This window comes from Diorhabda sublineata, chromosome X, assembly GCF_026230105.1.
Source record: "Diorhabda sublineata isolate icDioSubl1.1 chromosome X, icDioSubl1.1, whole genome shotgun sequence".
Classification (NCBI taxonomy): domain Eukaryota; kingdom Metazoa; phylum Arthropoda; class Insecta; order Coleoptera; family Chrysomelidae; genus Diorhabda; species Diorhabda sublineata.
In genome coordinates this window covers 39,166,771-39,189,179 of record NC_079485.1, presented here as the reverse complement: position 1 = coordinate 39,189,179, position 22,409 = coordinate 39,166,771, and the positions used below count along the sequence as shown (strand labels likewise).

The following is a 22,409-nucleotide window of genomic DNA, read 5'->3' as shown; positions in this document are numbered from 1 at the left end:
CACAATACTTTAAACCTTAAAATGTGGTCCTAAGATAGGAGATATGGGGTAAATGGGTTTTTATTGTTATTATATAAGTTAAGGCTGTCACTGTTTACTTTTTAATTACAATGAAAGTACTACTTTTTTATTTTTATTATACCAGAAATTTGTTTTTTGAATTGGTAATAGAATAATGAACTCATTTTGATGTTTTGTCTAAAAGTAGAGGTATTTATAAAAATATTAGTAAAGATTAGTAAATTGTTACCTTTGTTTTCAATATTAAATATTAGGTTACAAGAAACGAACAGTATGAAATTCCAAAACTTTCTATTTTTATTTTACCTTCACCGATATAGATCCATTAGTGATAACTTAATTCAATTAAATTTCCTTTTCATATAAACGTGATATAACTACTTTAACAAATATAATTCCACTCCCCGTCGCCAAAACTTACTTCGATGTTAATAAATGTCTTTGCACTTCACTCTCGCAAATGGCGAGCCACTTTTTCCAAGATAGTACCTTCAGAGCTTACGACTAAAATCGCACACTACTACCGTCCCCTTCCGGTACAACGCTAACTATGTTTCTGAAGGATTGGAGAACGAATGTTACACCTGATCGAAGTACGACGCCCCACTCTATCTATTTTACTCACGTAGAGTAATTACTTTAAAGTTTAGCTACTAGATAATTAATATAGGGCTGGTATATTTCCTATATTGTAGAGCAGATACAAAAAAGAAAGTTGACAAATTATATGTTGCAATTCTTCTTCTTTACCATTTATTCATCAGTATTGTAAATTTACAGTTACAAATTCATGCCGCTATTGCAGATTTCTCCAATTTTGTTAGCGGAAATTCTGTTTCTTTATTTTACAATCTTTTAATAGTGTGCATATTTCGTGCAAACAATGTATTACACTTTTGCTACTATCCATGATAATGGAAAAGTTTTGATTTAAACTGACATTTTTTTGGAGGAAATTATTTTGAAACAATCGAACAATCTTTGGCGCTCAAAGAAAAAGCTCCATTCTTGAAAAAGTAACATTTTTACTTAAAAAGGTAATTAAATTGTTTAAATGTTAAGTTTCCAAGATATCTGTCTCTTCTATCTCAAAAGGAATTTATAAAAAAATATTGAATAGTTATTATTATTTCAAATCAGCAAATATATTCAATTTAGAGATCCACTTCCGAATTCAATTAATTTGAATTTAGAGTTCTCTCATTATTGTGGACGCAAAACACAAACACAAACACAAAAAATTTGATATATCAAAGTCTAGCATTATTCAGTAAATAATTTGATGTGTCATGAAATTCGTGGAACAATCAAGGGATATAAGTGTCATAAGCATTTTCTAAGTGGTTTCTATTAGATAAGATCTAAAAAGTTCGGTTATTGCCATGCTTATTGAAGCTAATATCAGTGAATTTATTTTTAATGGAACATTACAACTTACTCATAAGTTCATTAAAACCCAATTATAACAATTCAAAATCAATTAACATAATATATCTATATATAAAACTTGAAATTAAGGTCAGATTACAGAAGTGGATCCATTTTTCGAAAATATACCAAAACTTTTCATTATTGAAGGAAATTTTAAGACAGATAACATCGAATCATTTACGAATATCATGACTATCAACAATATTATCAGGCTTGTCAGATTCCCTCCGAGTAATCATAAGTACACATCCTTTGCGAATTTTTGCGTAAATGGTTACTGATGAAGAATCCAACCCAGGGTAATGAGCATAAGCATATAAATTTTAAGTATTCTTACTGGTTAATATTCAGTTCACACAATTGCTTCTGATGTCCCAGGTAAGCATTAGGCATACTCAACAATGGGGGTTTCTATGCAATTCTAAATAATTCCGATCGAGACATCGGAACGTCTGGCGAGTCTGGGCAGTAGGTACATAAAAACTTTGAAAGCTTAAGAAGGTGATGATGTGTGAGTCATAAATAAAAAACACAAGAAAGTAACGAAAAAAGTTTGTATATTAAAATCCGATATTATTTACTCAACTAGTAAGCAATTTAATGCTAATGTGTTAATAAACAAATTAACACCATATATAGATATATTAGGATAAATTTATTATTTAACATTACTTAAAATTATTTAGTTTCTAATACGAGAAAAACCACTTCCTCCTCCACATAAATTTAAGTAATATTTTTATAATACTTTCAGAGGTATGAATCAAATTATTATTATCATCAAACAGAGGACATACGAAATATGGCGGAAACTAACAATATAATTACTGTTATGTGTGGGAGAGGTGACGAGTGACTTTGGTTAAATTGTGTACTAGGAAAATGTATAAAAAGTATAATGTGGTACTTGCCAGAATTGTGCTCTTAGTTTCATGAGAAATCCATATTAATTATTTGTGTATTTGACATTCAATATAATTATTTCATCTTTATATTAATATTATTATTGAATTAACTCGTCGTTCATCTCACGACCATCCCTTGTGACAGCAATAAACAGGACGAACATATGATAAACAATTTATCCAGTGCTAACAAAACGTACCAAGTTTATAGATAGAGGCTTTTTCAGGGCCGGATTGGGCTAGTGGCTTAGGGGGGTTATAGCACCGGACCCCAGGTCCAAGAGGGCACTATCATTTGGAAATCATTCTGTATTTTTTCATGTGTTGATACCACAAATCTAAGTATTGATGGGATTTGTGAATTTTTACGGGTTTCCGAATTCCTTAAGGGGGCCCGTCATTATTTTAGCCCCGGGCCTTATAAATCTTAATACGGCCCTGGTCTTTTTACAATATATTTTAAATACCGACTAAACATGGTTATTGTCAAAGGACTAAAATAGATTAAAGAGACATAAAAAATACATGTGGTATCAGTAGTTTGCGTTACTAGACACTCTATAAATACGAATAGAGGGAGTGGAGTTTATGAAGAATTAGATATTTGAGGTTTTATTTAGAAGATTTGGAATAAACTCATTGGCAGCTCCTGGGAAACAGATTTTCTATTTGAATCTTATCACAAACCCATTTCATTTCAACTATATATACGTATATAAAAATTGGTTTTTCGATTATGAATAGGTATATTGTCTTACTGACTATTCCATGTTTATCAAATTGAAAATAATATAAGTCAGCTGCATTATGGATACATGAAAGCATGCGAAAGATTTATGATATTGCAATAATGATTTGAGATAGTATTTCTGTTCTACACATTTCTATTATGTTTTATATTTGATAAATACCAACTTTTAATAGTGAAGATACGATTCAGTAAATGATGAAAACGATTAAGTCCACTTCCATCGATATGAGACGTTGTTACTACAACTTCATTTATTGCAGAACGTACCAAACACTCCACGTCTGCAACTTTAAATGTTAACACGTTTATTGCCAAGATAATTTTCTCAATTTTATTTAATCGCATGAAATCATTAAACATACAAATGTGAATACAAATTTACTACTGAACGGTATAGAAAATGTAGGCTTTAAAAAAAATTTATTTCTAAGTGGTATTATTTGAAAAAAAATTTCTCGGTGGGATAAAATATGAGTTATTTCGTAATTGGCAGTCAACGTGTTAAATTGTGCCCTACAACGTAAGTATTGCAGTAATGTATAGCTAAATCTTGACGAAAAAATAAGTTCAGCAAAAACGTTAGTATTCTTTTTGGTAGTGTTAAGTATACTTTCTAGTATATAAAATACTAAAAATAATGACAATTTTGAGCAAAATATTTTCTGATAGTAGAAAAACATTGGGCGTATGGATAAAACTGTTAATTTGTTGGATCGAACAAAATTCTAAAATAGAATAAAGTTGAATCAATATCAACGAGCATAAATATCTACGGCTGACTTTGATGCTATCATCGAACAAATTTGATAATCAATTGGAAGCAACTCACGACAAGAAATAACACTTATTTCAGTGAAATAGAAAAACCATAATGTAAGCATACGAATGTCAACTAAACAAATGAAATTCAAATAAAAATGTTAATACATTAGAATTTATTTATCTACGCACCATAAATAGTGAATATGAATAAATTATAAATAGATAATTAATCATTGGACGTAATATCCCTATCGGCGAATATTCAATTTTAAGCAATTATGATGGGTATTAAGTTTCAAAAGAATTAAAAAAAAATAGATTGAAAAAATTATGATAAATCCGTTTATATTATGAACTACTATTAATTATACATTCAAATAAGTCTGGCTTATTGACTTTCCCAAGGCCATCGCAATGGGCGAAAAAAACTGAGAGTACCAAATTTAGAATATCAAGATTTCAGAGGAAAACAAAAAATAACATTTTACACAGAAACTGGATAATTTTTAGCACACCGAACTTGATTAAAATCGAAACAAGACCCAGTTGAAAAGCCTCAGAGTACATCCAAACCTGATGAACAGTAAATGTGGCCCACTCGCATGGCCCGCTGATATACCACCGCATCAGATCTAGGCGACGTGAATTGGCCCTAAGCATTCAAGGTTTAGTCGCTAATTCATGATAGCTTGATGGCACCTTCTAGACCAAAATATTCCGGATTTAAACTAGTCTCCTGTTGCATCTCCGGGTGGAGGCTGGTTTGAGGGTAGATCAGACAAAAATATTTACATTTCCATAATATACGAGGCCTTGACATGAGAATAAACGCTGTACACCAATATCTGCAGTCGAAGAAACTTCATATTCTCGCTCTAACAGAAACAAAAGTGAACTCAATAACATCCAAGGTTCACCTTCTATAGTCTGGATACGACTTATACACACGATTCAGGTATAGCTTTGGACTCTCCGTCTATCGTTAGGAACGATATATCTTACACGCTGGAAGAGAATCTTGAGCCTTGAGAATTCGATATTATGTAGTTTAAAATAACTACTCAAAGAACAACAAAATTCTTTTGCTTCCTGTACATACCTCCTAGCGATACCCGCTACAGGCAGTTATTTTCATGTTCTATATCATCAACGTATGTACTGTATCTATAGAGAAATATGGTAAATCCAGAGCAATCCTACTGTACATATAGAAGGCTTTTGACAGGGTTTCGCATGCCAACGTTCTAAATGCTGACACCCGAATCCGTAAGCAACAGCATATCACCACCATTGATACGGATCTTGAAAATATTTTGGAGTAGGGTGAAAGCAATCTGATTGAGTTGATACAGCAAAGATAAAGGCTGCTGTTGTTAGAAAGAAGAGTTACACTGCAGCTCAGGATTTGGTCCTATCCAAGTCCATAAAATATCACTAGCTAAGGCAACTAAAACTTGTAGCCCTCTTTAAGACCAAAAAGCTATATACTACGCAATAGCTTCTAATCCTCTACAAGGCCTAGATTCGTCCATATTCACAGTATTGCTCACACATTTGGAACTCGGCTCCCAAACATACCCTTACGATGCTGGACTAAATACAAAAGTGAGTTGACCATAAACTTGCACAGATTAGAGCATAGAAGAAAGGTCGCTAACCAGACTCTATTTTACAAATACTATCACGGCAGATGCTCTTCCGAGCTATCCAACATAATTATACCTAGAGCAGTATTTGCTAGAAGGCACGCCGACGTAGCTCATGAAAACAGAGTTCGCCTGCAGACGCCCAGAACGTCAATAAATCGGGACTCCTTCCTTTGGAGAAGCGCAGGTCTGTCAAATCTGCTACCAAGACACGTTTTTCTAGAATACTACAGCCTACAGAATTTTAAGACAAGCACCTCCACACGGCAGGTACCATTCGAATTACTCGAGTGTAATAGGGTAGACCCTCTCGTGCTTGTTTTTTACAAAAAAAAGTTCAGTTATGGGGAAATTTGGGTTCCAGGATTATGACTTTTTTTCATTTGTTTGAAGTATGACTATTTGTATTTCACGTTTTTCGCTCCGGCCCTGCGCTACTCAGGAGTCAGTACTCCAACTATTTTTTGAAAGGATGGGTCCTGCATGATACGGCGATAGACGTAAGCAATCCCCTTTCTTAGTTTATGCTTATTTCTCCGTTCCTGGAAGCGTAATAATCGGTTTTATTTGTTACAGTAGTGTTGTTTTATTACTGTTTTTTGTGTGTTTGATATTCAGTTCGTGAAGCAACATGTCGAAGCGCAAAGACTCACTTTTCACTCGTGGAAAAACACGATGTTTTAAAGAAACTAGATAGGGGAGATATTACTATAACATATTATGAATTAGATCAATCGAGTAACAATGTGTATAATAACTGATCTACTGAAAAATATATTTGTGAATCAAGTCTCGGATTATTTGTGACCTCAACTTCAAAATAAAAATAACAACAATTATTTACAAAGTAGTACGTGACTTTATAAATTATTATTACGACAATTTTATTTACTGATTCGAAAACTTTGATATGATAATTCATACTGTTGACGTGAATGAAAAGTTATGTATAAGCATTAGGTATTTTGAACACACATGATGACTTATTTGAAAAACTGATTTAGTATATTTCTATTTCAACAAATTAGTATCTTTCCATAAGAAATAAAGACATATTCTAAGAATATGCTTTTGTGAATTTATATTTAAAATTACCCCTAATACATTTGTTTCGATATTGTACGACCAATAACATTTAGTAATTTAGTCAATCCCTCGGCGCAGTGCTCTCAAGTTATATAATCATTCCTATTTCAAATACAGACCTGTGGGTTACATAATGTATGATTATTTTACCAATAGACGAGTAATAAATTTCATTAATTTACTTTTTATATCTTTTTAGCATAGACTAAAATTGCAATAGAGCTCATAATTTAGTATTCACAAAATAAAATCTTAAAACTATATATTGAATAGAAATCATAAAATTGGTAATATGGCAAACAAATATTTTGAATAAACACCATGGGGAATTTTATTTTTTTTTATCGACGATTCTAAAAAATATTTTATTACGACAATAATGACAACGTTTAATCAGAATATTTTATGAAAGTGACATTATGAGATCACGTATTATAATAAGTAATAAAATGAAATTTTTAGATCGATTGAGCATATTGCACTGATACGATAAAAATTAGTTGATATATCATTTTTATTCTTCAATATAGTTTCCTTCCTAATATAGTTAACACATTATTCTCATCAATTGTTCTACTGCGTAACTTCCCCTTGTTTTTTTTCTTTTATTGCCACAAGTAATTTTGGAACTAAATTAGAAAAATAAGCAACTGTAGTTGTATCTCCCAAAATACGGTTGGCATGATCTGCTAAAAGTTGCATTTGTTAAACTTCGTGGTACCTATCGGCACACAATTTTTCATATTCAGCTGGGTAGTAAGTATATTATGTATCACAGTATCTTCAACTATTTATATAATAGTGACAAGTCGATATGCAACACGAGTTCATGAGTTTTTTCAACATTTTCGTGTGGAATAGCAGTTGTGTGCTCTACCCGTATGTTCGTTTGTACGCTACACTACCTGTGCACTATTGGTGCATTCCACTAAACGTTACGGCGCCTGAAATACTCTTTTAGGCGTTCCACATAGCGATTCGATCATTGTGGTCGCGGCGTGAAAGTCACTCATGACATCATGACTCGAAGTGAGCGTTGAATTAGCGGAATTTTCAAAACTCAAGCAACGCAGATTGCAACATTGAGTATCTATCGCATTATTTGATGCGAAATGGGATATTATAAGTACTTTCGAAGCTTTCTTGTGACGCACCACCAAATATTTTACTATCGCCGAAGAAGATATTTGGATTTCACTTTAATGTAAATCAGTTAAGCAAATATGACATAATCTCTTATAGCTCTCTTATTGCCATTCCTTAATATTTATTTCAGCACACAAAACGCCTCGTAAGCCATTCCACTTGGGTTACAATTATAACTAAGTGGAACGGGACAGATCGTGGTCGTGAGTGTTTAGTGGTATGCACCCTAAGCACTCACGATAATCACGTTCACTACCACGGTCCTTCAAGAGGTTATATTACAATTTGTAGTGTTGCATTTTTTGATGGAGTGTTCAACTAATTTACATTAAAGTAAAATTATAATGGCGATAGGAATATTTGCCTCATTTAACACTTTTTTTCACGACGTAATGCCCAAAAAAAATATTTCAGGCGCTCTGAACGCACCATATATTATATAATTCTTCTGAATCTCCTAATGTATCCACCACATATTTGTGAATTTGGGATCGACTCTTAAACGCAACAATTTAATCACTGCATACTGCTCGAGACGATAAATTTTGATTTGAGATGTGAGTCTTCTGAATTAGGGCTTCTACTGTAGGCATCTTCAACTTGGTCAGATTTTTCAGTTTGTAGCGTGTCTCTAGACATAATAGGTTACAATGTGACTTGATGATAGAAATACGTCACTGTTAGGGTAAAGATCAGCCCACGTATATAAAAATTACATGATGTGTGATTTAGTGTTCACTGAAATAGCATTCAACAATCATTAAAAATCGGAAAAATATGCGAGAATGGTATGAATGAACTATGTGTGCTCTGAGTAAAAGAGAATTAGAGTAACGCCATAGCAAAAATAGTAAAACTGGGAGACCCTACATTAGAGTAAACAACCGAGAAGTTATTAAAAAGTATATTAGAAATAACTGTAGACAACGGAAATAAAAGTGAAGACGATTATTATAGCGAGTTGAGAGGCGAAAATAATTCAGAATTTTAGAAATAAAACAAAATTGAGAAGGTGCATAATTATTGTGCAACGCATATAGAGTATAGAGGTGCACTATTCAATTAAATAGTAACTAATTGAAACAGAAGTAAATATTTTCCTATACCGTTTAAAATAGAAATATTCCAGCGTTAAGATAGTTTCCAAATTTTTTTGTATTTGAAAGCCAGTAAGTCAATCAAAAATTAAACGTTGAATACACGCAAAGATAACAATTTACAATGATTAAAAAATCAGTTTTTTATGTCTGTTTATTAAACGAGTTAAGTGGAAACGTATGTATATAATGATCTCTACTATTATAACCATGAAGTTTGCTACACAATTTCTTGTTTTTCTATTTATAATAGAACCTAATTATTTAAAATTCATCAATTTTTTTTTATGTAAAATAGGTATCATGAGGTTTGCTAAACTGCGGGAAATAATTGATTTTGATCACGGAATGGATTAAAAAGAATGACGTTTATTATAATTTTTACAAAGATAAATTTATTTCGTTAACTTTTAATAGCTTTTAGTTCCAGATAAGTTACATTTTAAATATCTTATGATTATTATCGAAGAAATCATTTCACTAATTTCTTGAAATAACGTACGGTAGATTGTCTTGCCATTCCACATTTCATTAGTCAGGAGCTTCTACTTTAGTGGTAATGGTCAAAAACTTGTGGTATAGAACTATTGTCACCATTATATTTTATCCGAACAACTTAATATCGAATTTTCCTAATATCTCTTTATGAGAGAGATTCAAAATTCTCGAAATTGGTATTACCAATACAAAGCCTTTCACTAGAATACTTGCAAAAATAATGCCTTCTTATCTCTATTTAAGACAAATTAGAACAATCATCACTCCCTAATATTTTTCTGTCGTCTTCTTTGCTCCATCAAACCTAGGATTTCGTCAGTCAATCATTTTTGTTTCTTGTGTCTTGGACTCGTTATTATTTTGGAAATGTAATCTTTACAAGTGTTCCAGATTTCTGTACTGTCAACGTCATGTTTTATTTGTCTCAATGGGCTGTTATTATCTTTTTCAATTTGTGTTTTGTTGTTCTCTGTGATATCCAGTTATAATTTTATTGGACTCTTTTTGAGCTTGATTTTATTATCGATTATCAGAGGATTGTGATCCGATGCAATGTTTGCGCCAGGATATGTTACTTTCCTGACACCATTTTCTAATCTCTTGTTTACTAGGATATATAGCCAATCTGGTTTCCAAGTTTCCAATTATTTGAGGTAGGTTGTCTCCCGGTCTTTTCCATGTAAACAATCGTCTTTCGAGTAGTTTAAATCCCTACCATTTACTTATTACATTGGGAGCAGAGACAGCTCTTCGATACTGCGCCATTATATGATTCTTTTATGAAAAACCGATAGGAACGATATTATTCGAAGTCCCAACAAATATCCACTAATTTGTTAAGGTCATATTGTTCAATTTTCGAAGGGGCTTTTGTTGAAATTATCTGTTCATCCACAAAAAGATTTTCTTTGGATCTTGCAGCAACTTTGGCGTATCAAATATCTTATATACTTTATTGTAACCAGGATCAAATCAGAATATAAGAACAAAGTGACTGGCTCATTTTCGTCGTATGATAAATTTTTAATGTCATCTAGGATCATTATAAAAGAGACTCTATAATAAAATTAATGCAAAAATCAGATAAAAACAAAAACTATATATTCAAGTAATGAGCATGTTCTGTCGTAAGACACCACATTTTGTACTTGAGTCAACTTCACAAAATAAATCAACAAAATTAACGATCTAAATTCACTTATATCTTAGAAGCTGTTCGACCAGAAGACCATGATATAAATAAGCAAAAACTTTCATAATTAACCGTCATATGTCAATGTATAATATTGGTTGTTGAATTGGGGCCATATACACCCACGTACGAAAAGCTTTTTAATCGTGAATGGAATTAAAATTGTGAAACAAGATATGTATTGAAACATATGACTGTATATGTTTAAAAACCATTTTTCTCCGGTTAAATAGGCCGTGGAGACTTGGTACATAAATTATAATGCAAAGTATACATCTATAATTTAGTCACATTTTTCGCTAGGTTACCACTTTTTTTTATCTGTTCAAAAGTGTTTTTAATTATTCTGTCCTTCATTACTCGTTTTAATTGTAAACTGGAATGAATGAGTCGATATCAATATGTCAATGCACATGGAGTGTTTTTTCTTAGAAGAGATTGAAAAGTGCGTTTTTCACTTCACATAGATTTCAACATCATGAAGAAACATGTGCTTTATTTAACGTAACAAATTTTGAAAGACCTTCAATTGGTAGGGGCACAATCAGCAAAATTGTTGCAAAATTTAATGGAACCGAAAAAGTGAGGGATGCTCCAAAATCTGGAAGACCAGAAATAAGGAGACGATGAGAAGTTGGATATTTTGCTGTATCAGAAGACACCTTTCAGGCAACTAAAACAGTATAGCAGTACTTCTGGATCTAATTGCGGCATTTCCATATCCAAATAATAGGGAAAACTTGTATTTCAGTATTTGTTTCCAGCAAGATGGTGAACCCCCACATTATGGTCTTAATGTTCGAAAGTTTCTGGAGATGCCTCCTAGATCACCTGACCTCACCCCTTTTGATTTTTTTCTATGAGGACATTTAAATAGAATTGACTACGTTTACAAATCAGAAAACTTAAGACATCAAATGACTCATACAACTCCGCAGACGATCTAATACTAAACCATCGTCTTGTAGTGAATGGGTCACAGTTTGAAAAATTCCTTAAGAAATAGTTTTGGTTTAATAGACTGTTAAGTAATTTAAAAGTTATTAATAAAGTTTATTTCGGTTTTTATTAATTTTAAAAATATATGTATGACGTCATAACCTTGAAAAATTCAACACTACATTTATTTTAAATAAACCTTGTAGGGGAAGTCGGGGCAAAATGGCCACCAAACAGAAATCTGCTCCAAATCATGTTTAAACAAAAGAAAATTCAATTCAGTAGTACATAATGCTTACTTCAAGAACAAGCAACAGTTTTGAAATATATTTTGGCTTTTATAGGTAAACAATTCGGAAATAGAGATAAAAAAATGATTTAACTTAATTATCCACTTTACCCTATATGTGGGGCAAAGCGGTATAATAGTAGAGGCAAAGTTGCACATAGATTGGGGCAGAGTAAACGACAAATTCAATACGCAAAACACAAAAGTTATCAAATTTTAATAAGGAACTCAACCTATAAGCTTCTTAATAATAAAATAAGCATATAAAGTACAAACTGCTTACTCTGAAATATAAAAAAAAAACATATTATTTTGTAAAGCTGGACAAAAACACCTTAAAAAACTAAAAAAAACAAAACGACCTCAAATGAGAAGAATATCGAAAACTCTGCCTCTAACTTGTCGAAGAATTTAAAGATGTAGTTAAAACACTTTTACTTTTCCATATCTTTGAAACTCTACCTTCACTTTTCCCAAAATTTCTTAGCTAATTACCTCACTCACATCTTGTGCCTCCGGAAAAACAAAAATATCTTTCGACTGGCTGTATTGCCTCAAAAATGGAACGAACACTTTTGAATTCGAGTCTTTTTCTATATTTGTTATCTTAGCAACAAATTTTTTCTTTTTTAGTATATTGTTGTGGCTTGCTTGAGATCTTCATAATTCGATGTCGAGGTTAGGATCATAGTTTTCCCCTTTTTTATATTTCGTTTTGGAGCTTATGGTGCACTGATTTTCGGTAAAGGTAGTATATTCTCGGGGGGAAAGTATAATTTCTCATTTGCGCTAGGAAGCGCGTTCTCAAGCAAAGGTGAAACTTGAGAAGAAGGTTTTGGAGATGGAGTTCTAGCTGTGGAGGTATTTGGTTGTGGTGATTGATCCTATTTTGGATGGTGTTTTTTCTGTAACTTCTGCCGGTTTAAATAAACTTCGGGGTTACAGGGACAAATTTCAGTGGCTTTAAAGTTATTAATAGAATTTTGTGCAGTTGCAGCACGTTTAAAAGCATTACCAAAAAGTTCTCGGACTTTATATAATGTTATGGCTTTTCCAGGGTTATTAATAAGCCATTTTTTTGTTTCTTGTTCGTAATTGAGTGGAAACATAAAGGCTACATCCAAAGGTTGTATTCGGTGAGATGTATGTGATAGTATTACGAGTAGATGGACATTATTCTCCCATGCTTTTTCAACCAATGTTACATTTTTAGTGTAGGTCGCATGCCCGTCAAATATCAGTAGTACAGAATCTTCCTTCGTTGGCTTAACATACTCTAGGAAATGATAAAACCAAACATCAGCAAATATGCTACTTTGCATTCATCCTGATGGATGATATTTAACAATAGATTCTGCTCAAGAGCTTGACATTTCCTTACTTCTGGAAATATAATATTCGGAAGCATTAAAGCAAATTTCTGCAGTGGTTAATGTTCCTCTTTCAGCCGAAGATAAGCTACCCACTTGTTTTTTCCCTTTTCATGAAAAAATTCGGAAGGACCTATTGGGAACCTTTTCGTCGCAGTTAAATATCCTACTGGGTGGAAATTTATGTTTGTTAAGTAATTTCCCCAATAGCTTAAAAAACGAATGTTGTTAAGGTGTCGTAGTTCTCTAGTTCCGAGCCCAAAAAGCCTATTCTCCTTGTGTAAGACAAAATCGACAAGTTCGTTCTCTTATTCATCAGAGAAAACTGGTTTAAATCGGCCTAATATCTTTTTTGAGGCTTCGTAGGGATCCTTATTTGAATTGATTCTTCTCCGAAATGTTGTCAAAGGAACTCCATATTGAGCTTTTTTTCTACTCAAAATATTATTTTTGACATCCTGTATGGCCGCTGTCATGCTTTCTTCCGACCAAGCATGATGCTGCGTTTTGCGCTTATAGTTTCTCACCATTGTTAAACAATCCTAGAAGAAACAATTTATAAACTAAAATATTTTTGATTCTTTGGGGCGAAGTTATTGCCACTTTACCCCACAACTGAAAAAACTTACATCTAAATATTATAAGCGCGTGCTAAAGTGTCTGTCAAAATTGACCACAGTAATATGTATTGAATTTGACGTCTAAAACGTTCATTGAAACAGTTATTTCTTGATATACTTACTAATTTTATCTGCAGGTTCATTAGAAAACTTGTCGCCAAAATAGCTCAAATGAAAAATCAATGTATGTGATTATTTTTGTTGAAAATGATTTGAATTATTGTTTCTAACATTTTTAGTGGCCTAGGCTGTAGCTGCTATATTGACAATGAGTTATCCTAATTCGTAGAATAGTATATAAATTATTCATCTACGTCAAAAATAACATTATACGGGTTAATTTCCAGTTTTGAACATGTAAAGTGCAAATATTACTAAATGACCTTCTGTTGTTATAATGAACAGGTTTTTGTCAATATTTATTATTCATAACAATTATAATATAATTAACAATAATGAATGGCTGTTATTTTATTTTTTGCTGAAGGCAAAAACAAATTAACGATAATTTTTTAATTTGGCACTTTAAATTTCTTTGTCACTTCAAAGTTTTTCAAATTAGTTTATATGACAATAAATGTTTTGATTTACAATTATCGGAAACTATTAAACAATGAATAATTTGAATTGTTACTTGTTTGTTTTTTTGTGTATTAAAAATTAAAAACTTCTTATAGCTAAAGCAGACTGTATTTTGACTATGAGCTATTTGTATATCAGGAAATATCAAAGTCAATTAATAATTTGTTAATAATCTCAAATTAATCCTAAACACCAACAATATTTTCAACGAATAATAAACAAGATATGGGTCAAATTTATTTTGATCATACCTCGTATGTTACCTCTTTGTCTAAACTCTAGAACTTGATAGTTGAAGCATGCCTCGTAGAAGTTAAAATTACGCGATTACAAACTGTTTTCAAAAAACAACACTTGTGTGATAAAATTTATTCAAATGAGCGTGTAAGCGGCTAAGAAAACGAATCTTATTTTTCGCGAATCAGTTTTGATTTTATGAACTTTCAAAACAAATTCTTAGTGTTACAACTTCTTCCTAGTAATGTTAATATGAAAAAGTTACATTATAAAAAACAACAAAAGTTACAAATAAAACACTTAAAAAATCAAATAGTGTCCGGTACCGACAAACCACCTATATCTGGTGCCTTTCATATCCTTATATATGCTGGCAATAAACAATTCGGAATTAATGTCTCAATATGTTTATTTTTGAAATTGAATATTTCATTTTCTTCTTTTCTAAAAACCATTTATCTAAGTTCCACTATCATATTACAAATTTATATTCTTTGTGGCAATATACCTTAAACATTTATACTATTTTCATTAAAAAAAGATAATATTCAAACCTTATTAAGTACCTGTGTAAAATGTAAACTTGCCATTATTTTATGAATCATGTCAATCCCACCAAGAGTGCGTTAATTTATTTAAAACAAATATTTTCATGAACCTTAGATGATTTGTAGTTGAGACTATACTGGGATATTTTATGATCCCAATTAAACTCCATTATTTTTAGTGTCCCAAGATAAAAACGGTTTATTTAATAATCAAATTGATGAATCATTAGTTGCAAACAAATTATACATGCAAGAACGGTACCTAACATTTAAAAGAATTATATGATGATTGATGTTGTTATTTGTTACACAGCAGTGTTGATTAAAATCAATCTATCACTTATATCTTATAAAACCAACCATGTGCTAAAAACCCGGTAAAACCATATCTTTTCTTAACCTTACTTTTCTCAATAATAATCAACTACTAAAAACAAAAACTATGTACATAGAACATTAAACTACTATTTCTACAAATCAAGCGCCATCTCTGTAAGAAAGCATTAACTTAAAATAACTCCTAAAGATTTCTATTATAATAATTGATGTTTGGGAAGATCGATATTAATAATAATAAAAAGTTTAAGGAGATTCCATTTATACCTTCCTGTAACATTGCAATTATTGTTCATATTAAAGCATTTGAACAAACGAAGTGTTAAAATTATGTAAAACAAATGTTTTTTTAAAATTATCTGCGAGCATACTTATTTGATATTACTTAGGCATATAACTTGCAGATATATTATCACAGGAAAGTCTTTGATGCTATCATGGATTTGTAATCCATTCATAGTAAATTTTATTATAAACTAATCACTTGCAACACATCAGGAAATCATTTCTGAGAGCTGTGCTTTATTCATAACTATATGAGGATATTAACTGTAATTTAATCTTATATGCAGATGACTTTGTTGTGTGTAACTCTCATAAAATTTACTCAGATACCAGGGAACATTGATGTTACAATTCACTTCAGGAATGTCGACAACGTATTTATCATTGCATTTATGTGGAGAATATAATTTTAGACAATATCTCATATCCATACAGAACATTAGTTGTTAGTTGTGTTATTATACTAAGCAAGGAACTTCTATGGATTGCTCACAATTAACTCAAAGGTTTTGATTGAACTTATTCTTGCTTATTATTCGATAAGTCAAATTTATAATTGATTATAGAGGTACTCATCATGCAACCTAGATTCAAAGGTAATTAAAAATAAAAGAGATCCAATCCAGTAGAAGTTATTTCGAGTGAAATTGTTGATCCACTACTAAAATTAACCAACTAAATATTAGATGGAAAGACCTTTCACTTGCAGTATATTTGGGAAAACTAGAATTTACTGTCGAAAAAAACAAACCTATAGAAAATCCAAGAACAAAACTATACATGATAATGAAATTATACAAAAATGAAAACAATTAACAATAATAGCATACATATTTCTACAAACAAAAGTTACTAATTGAAAGCTTTGATATCAGCTTGCAATCCCTAAATTTCTCTATGTAAATGTACTCTTGTTAGTATAATAGGTATCCAAAGATCTCTGGATGTTAAATGTATATCTTCATATTATCCAACTTAATAGTGATCATAAATTAGAATGAATACTTATATTTGTTCTAGTGATTAACTTAGTTGAATAAAAAGTTGTCATTACTATTGCTTGTTTATCCACTTAATATTCTAAAGTAACTTTATAATAATTCAACATCATATTTGAAATTTTACCAAATAATTTTAATGAGATGTGTTATTTCTATATCCAATTAATCATTTTCTTTATTTCTATTAACCATATACTCAATGTTTCAGCTTGTTAGGTAGTACTAGATTTTCAGCTTCATAGATTTGTTTACTGTAGTTTCCATGAAGTTAACTTTACAAAAATATACCTATCTTTTATTATCTAAAAAGTGTAAAATGTAAAATTTATTTTCAACTGAATAAATAATTTCCTTAAAAATTCCTAGTCTATTGAATTTTCATTATTTGAACAAGAAACCCTACTTCCCTATAAGTTTCCATTCAATTGATATGGATTGAGGATTTCTTTAAATGCAATGGAATTTCTTGAAATGGATTTAATTTTTTACAAGATTGTAACTTCTTGTTATTGTTTCCTAAATGTGAATTGTTATTCTACTGGTATTTCTGAACATTCCTTGGCCATGAAGCAAAACAATTAGTGATTCTTCTCATTAGATCTCATTATGTGCCCTGTTCTTGTTTCGTGGTGCTTTTATACTTTCTACTTATGAAACAGTTTGAGTAACTTCTATAGTAGCTAGTATAAATTGTAGATTCTTTATTGCCCTTTTCAAATAGTCTATTTTGTAAGTATCTTAAATTCTGAATATAATTATCTGCATATATATGAATTTCCTCACTCTATTTTTCCTATTCTTTCAAAATATTTTCAGTTGATATTTAATTACTAGTTAACTTTTAACAATGTGTAGAATCAAAATAATGGTAAAGTTCTTGGACGATACTAAAGTTTCGAATATTCAACTTCAATCTCCATATTGCTTGTGAAAAGAAATTTCAAGATCTTATCTTCTTCGGCAATGTACAAATTGCTCAATATAACGTTTGGTTAGAGGAAAATCTTTATGTAGGAATTTAATCTTAAAAGTCCGCGTCACTTAACTGAAAATATATTTGTTAGGTGATATATTAACTCAATTTTACTTAGTATGATACAATACCTTCTAACGTTAATGATCACAACTGATCAGTAATGTAATATGATAAATGAAATTTTTTTTCGATATTTAACTTCGCTTCATATTTCTTCCATATTTTAGCATGTTTTTCAAATAAGATCTACTTTCTAAGAAATTTGTTAGTGCCTGTAGTGACTAAAAATTATGAAAAAAAAACATAACATGATAAATAAGTTACCTTCTTTCAACATCTTTAAGAAGTAAGCTTTTCCAAAGAATAATTATTATTCATTCGTTAATAACAATAGCAATATTTATTCCACCATTATTTATTATTTAAATTAGTAACTTTGTTGTGCTAGTTTATGACATTTGTCTAAATCATAGAACTCGAAAGCCAAGAATACATTTAAATGGAATCACAGAACATCTATACAGTGAAATACATATATGTATGTAGTGTGAAATATGAGGAAATCTGAATAATTTTTTTACTCATTGAGGAATACCAAAATATACACTATAGGCACAGAAATAATACCAATCATATGGTTGGTCTATGATACTATTACAGAAAAGAAACAGATGAGTTTTTCAGTAACCGAAATTGTGAATGTTCCAAGCACTCATTTTATACCGGTAAGTCCGTCAACTAAATCGATTGTAAACAAACGTTTTTGTTTGGCATATTGTACTTATTAGTAATTATTATTTGTTTCATTCTATGTAATCTTAGTGAGAGTGAAAGTTATTTGTGCTTGAGAAATCCATAAATACACCAGTTCATTTTTTTACACATGACTCAGAAAGGTAAGAATATTAAATAATATTTTATTAAGTTAATCTAAAATAACTGAATTTTTCAATTATCAGTTTTTGTTTTATAAAAGCGAGGAGGACGAGGTATTTGTGAAAGATGATATCGACACTAGTATCCAAGAAATAATGTGTTCGCGAATGATCAATATTGAATCAAAATTTGATTGCAATTTCCAAGGAAACGACGTCTGTAAAATCCAAGGAGTATAAAGTTGTTTCATGTAAACCAATAGTAGTAAGTTAGTGTAAAAATGTACATTTTTAGATGTATGCGATAATGAGTTAACATTCATAGTTGAAAAAGAGGAACATTTGAGCCAATCGGACTGCAAATGCAACCCAGGTAGTCATAGAAAAGTTGCATAATAATTTAAATTGCTAAAATTTATAGTTTTTAGGACGAAGAGATTGGAAAAAAAATAATTTGAAAACTTGAGAATTCTGAACAGTAAGGAAAAGAGGTGAAAAATTAACCCAAACACTTTCATTGAATTTTCTCAAGATTTATCCTTTTCACAAAGTAATGTACCTATATTATAAGTATTTGCTACATTCTAATAACTTGGTCCATTAATTGTATTGACAAAATTAAATTTTAAGAAGAATGAAGAGCAAATTCCAGAAAATGAATGTGATAAATTTATTACAAATATTCTATCAAAAAAAGTTATTATTTCAACTACTGTATTATTATCCAAATAGTAAGTACTTTGAAAATCAAATTGACTTACTGGGCAAAAACAAAACAAGATTTGTGGGGGGTCCTGAATAATGTATCTTGGAAGAATCAAGGTCGAAGCCAAAACATCTGGAAGAAAAACATGATCTAATAGTTTAACCACTGCCAAGACGGACATGAACAAGAAAAGCTAATGAAAGAACAAAAAATTAAATATCCCACAGTTTATACCCAAATATTCTTTTAGTAAAAAAATGATTTATTCTGATAATATTGTATTATTGTATTAACTTTGGTGAGATGAAGTAAAAAATGTTATAAATATATTGAAGGGCGAATGTTTCATGTATTACTAATAATTCCAACAAATTATACCATACGTGGAATACAACACAGAAATGCTTACAATAAGCTTTGAAACTATTGTAATATTAAATTATATCTAACTAGATTAAGCCTATCAAATCGAGGTATATCTGGTATTACTAAATCAATATGGTTGTTAACTTCTTTTATAATTATTCCTATAGTTTTATCCATAGATATATCAGGATCATATCAAAAATTTACACATCATTTCCTCCAAGAGATAATATTTTGTGGATGAGGTCAATCTATTGCACCTACACACCTAAGAAAACGTCTAATACTGTAAATTTCTGTTTGAACCTTTTGCAGCTGCTGTTCGTCTTGAAGATTTTAATCATTTCAGTGCGAAGTTAATTTTTAACATGAATCTTTACTTTTCTCGGTGTAAAATAAACAACTTTTTTCTCTGTGTAATAACCGGCAACTCTGTTACTTGTAGATCAAAGGTTCCGACAAAAGCTGTCGCTTCTGTATTAGTATTCTGTGTCATAGGTACATAGTGCACAATACTTAAGGCATATCAAAGATATAGTTGCCGGAGTTTTTTGTCTACAAATTTCTCAGATTCAAGATGGAAAACTAGTTTCGTTTGCATTCTTGAAGACATTTTCTTTAAAAATGTAGGTATTATTATAAATTGACGTTTTCAATTGGATTTGGAAAGAGGAGAATTCTCTGATAGGTAGATATTTTATGTCTCTAAAAGACGTATAAGAGAGAAAATAGACTAATTTATATGCATATAGAAAGGAAACATTTTATGGCTGTTACATAAAACAAACTTACCCTTTGTAAAGGGTAATTTGAGCCGTGATATGCATGGATTCCTTCAAGTAGTTACGAAGTTTAAAAACGTACCTATCCCTTAACGTTTTAAGGCCTGAAAAGGTTAGGTATCAGATGGAAGGGTAATGTGAAACACTGTTTCCTAAATTATGAAAATGGAATTGTACTAATCTTATCATTAAGGAAATAATTTTTTATACGATAATGTATGGTCTTTAGAATTTGACAAAATAATGAAATAGTAGTACATGAAGCAATACTTAACATATTAAGTTATATTACTAGAACATTATCTTGCAGAGCCCGTAATGTACCCATAACAATGGGTGCCTAATAAATTATATGGAACAATCTTATAGCTTTGGTCTATTTAAAAGAGCATTCCTATGCACCTTATAATACCAATAATAATACCATTTCACAGAATGTGAATAAAAACATGGAAGTCAAATGTAATAAAAGTTAGTTATCCTCTACAGGGTTGTTCAAAAAAGTGATCCCGACTCTAGGGTAGATAGAAAACTAAAAAATATTTGGGGTTTGCTATGTTTGGGAAGTTAATACATCCAATGAATTTGTTTTTATGTCTGACTCTCAAAGGGCGTTGGTTACACGGTTCGTACCAAATAGTATTAAACATAAATTTTATTATTTATTAAATATTAGATTCATTAAGCAAAATTTCAAGTGAATTTTTTCTAAAGAATTCTTCAATCTTCTAAACGGTTGGGAGTCAGCTATTAAAGTGACGTTGAATTCTGTCTTTCAATTCTTAACCTGAATTCGCCTCTGTAGCATAAACTTTTAAGATACAACTAAACTGTGTAATCCAAGGGATTAAAATCGCATGACCGAGGAGAGGCCAATGAATCGGAGCTTCTGCACCTTTACCAATCCATCGATTCAGAAAACGGTTACTAAACCAATGACGACACCTTCTATCAAAATGTGGTGGAGCTCCATCTTGCATCAAAAATAGATATCTTCGCTTGTTTAGCGTTAAATCGAATAGTTTCAATTTTCTCTTGAAATTTATAAGTCAGTAGCTAGACTAATTTTTCGGTTGTCCTACTATCGCTATTTATCACTTATACCATTTGTTCATATATTACTTCTAAAGAATTTATTTCTACGCACTTCTATTATATGGCAAATTGACAAATAACATTTGTTGGTTCATGCTTAACTGATTTTAATGTGGAAATACCATTTCATTTCAAACTCTTATAACAGCTAACAAAGAATTTCCAAAGTAACACCTCTTATTATCCCAATAAAATCCCCAGCAGCGCACAAAACAACAATTGAAACTATCTACCAATTAAGTTAAAATGCTTTTGTTTTTTTTCTATCCACGAAAACCTGTTATTTCCTGTAAACTGTCCTGTAAACAGCTCTCTTTGGTTTGAGCAATATATAGTAGCCAATTACTTACGCTATATATTTTCTCTTGAAACAAACTTCTAATTACTTCGAATCTAAATGGACATCGAGCAAATGACAATTTTTTAGGCAAGTATGTTTCCAATTCCAATAAAATGTGAGAAATAGTAATGTTTTTATTTCACAATAAAATGGAGATCTCGCTTTTATCTCCATTAACTGAAGAAAAGAACAAAAGATCCTATAAATTGAAATTGATACTGCGGAAATTCAATACATTCAAGATACCAAAAAAATAAACGGTAATATGAATTCGAGTTCTATTTACTAAACAAACTTCGCGTACCAATAATAATAATCTTTTAAAAAGTTTGAGTTTTTACTATTGAAAACGCTTAGATATTTGTAATTGTTGTGTGGCCACTACTACGACCTCTGTGTATGCTATTTATTGTGTACTATCATACACCCTTAAAACAGCTTCGGAAACAATTTATTGCTTTGATACAATTTTGGCATCCATTACCAGAGATCGTAATGGACTACCAAACATTAAAAGGGCAAATTTC

The 22,409-nt window shown here is 30.8% G+C and overlaps 1 protein-coding gene and 2 long non-coding RNA genes across 4 annotated transcripts in view; 1 reads left to right on the top strand and 2 right to left on the bottom strand.

Annotated features, from left to right (window-relative positions):
* LOC130450752 (scavenger receptor class B member 1) overlaps nt 1-639 on the bottom strand; it is a 43,856-nt gene extending 43,217 nt beyond the window's left edge. Inside the window, exon 1 of one of the 2 annotated variants that reach the window (XM_056789365.1) lies at nt 443-639. The gene's annotated coding sequence lies outside the window, so the exon portion shown is untranslated. Of the gene's footprint in view, nt 1-327 lie in introns of both variants that reach the window. The other variant, XM_056789366.1, reaches the window with a different exon arrangement.
* Nucleotides 640-13,948: 13,309 nt separating this feature from the next.
* LOC130450753 (uncharacterized) lies at nt 13,949-18,182 on the bottom strand. The gene is made up of 2 exons (XR_008910615.1): nt 17,847-18,182; nt 13,949-17,787 (listed from the first exon to the last, which is right to left on the bottom strand). It is a non-coding gene; the product is annotated as an uncharacterized LOC130450753 (long non-coding RNA).
* Nucleotides 18,183-18,476: 294 nt separating this feature from the next.
* LOC130451023 (uncharacterized) lies at nt 18,477-20,808 on the top strand. Its single transcript, XR_008910666.1, has 4 exons — nt 18,477-18,614; nt 18,678-18,834; nt 18,889-18,966; nt 19,022-20,808. It is a non-coding gene; the product is annotated as an uncharacterized LOC130451023 (long non-coding RNA).
* Nucleotides 20,809-22,409: the final 1,601 nt, after the last annotated feature.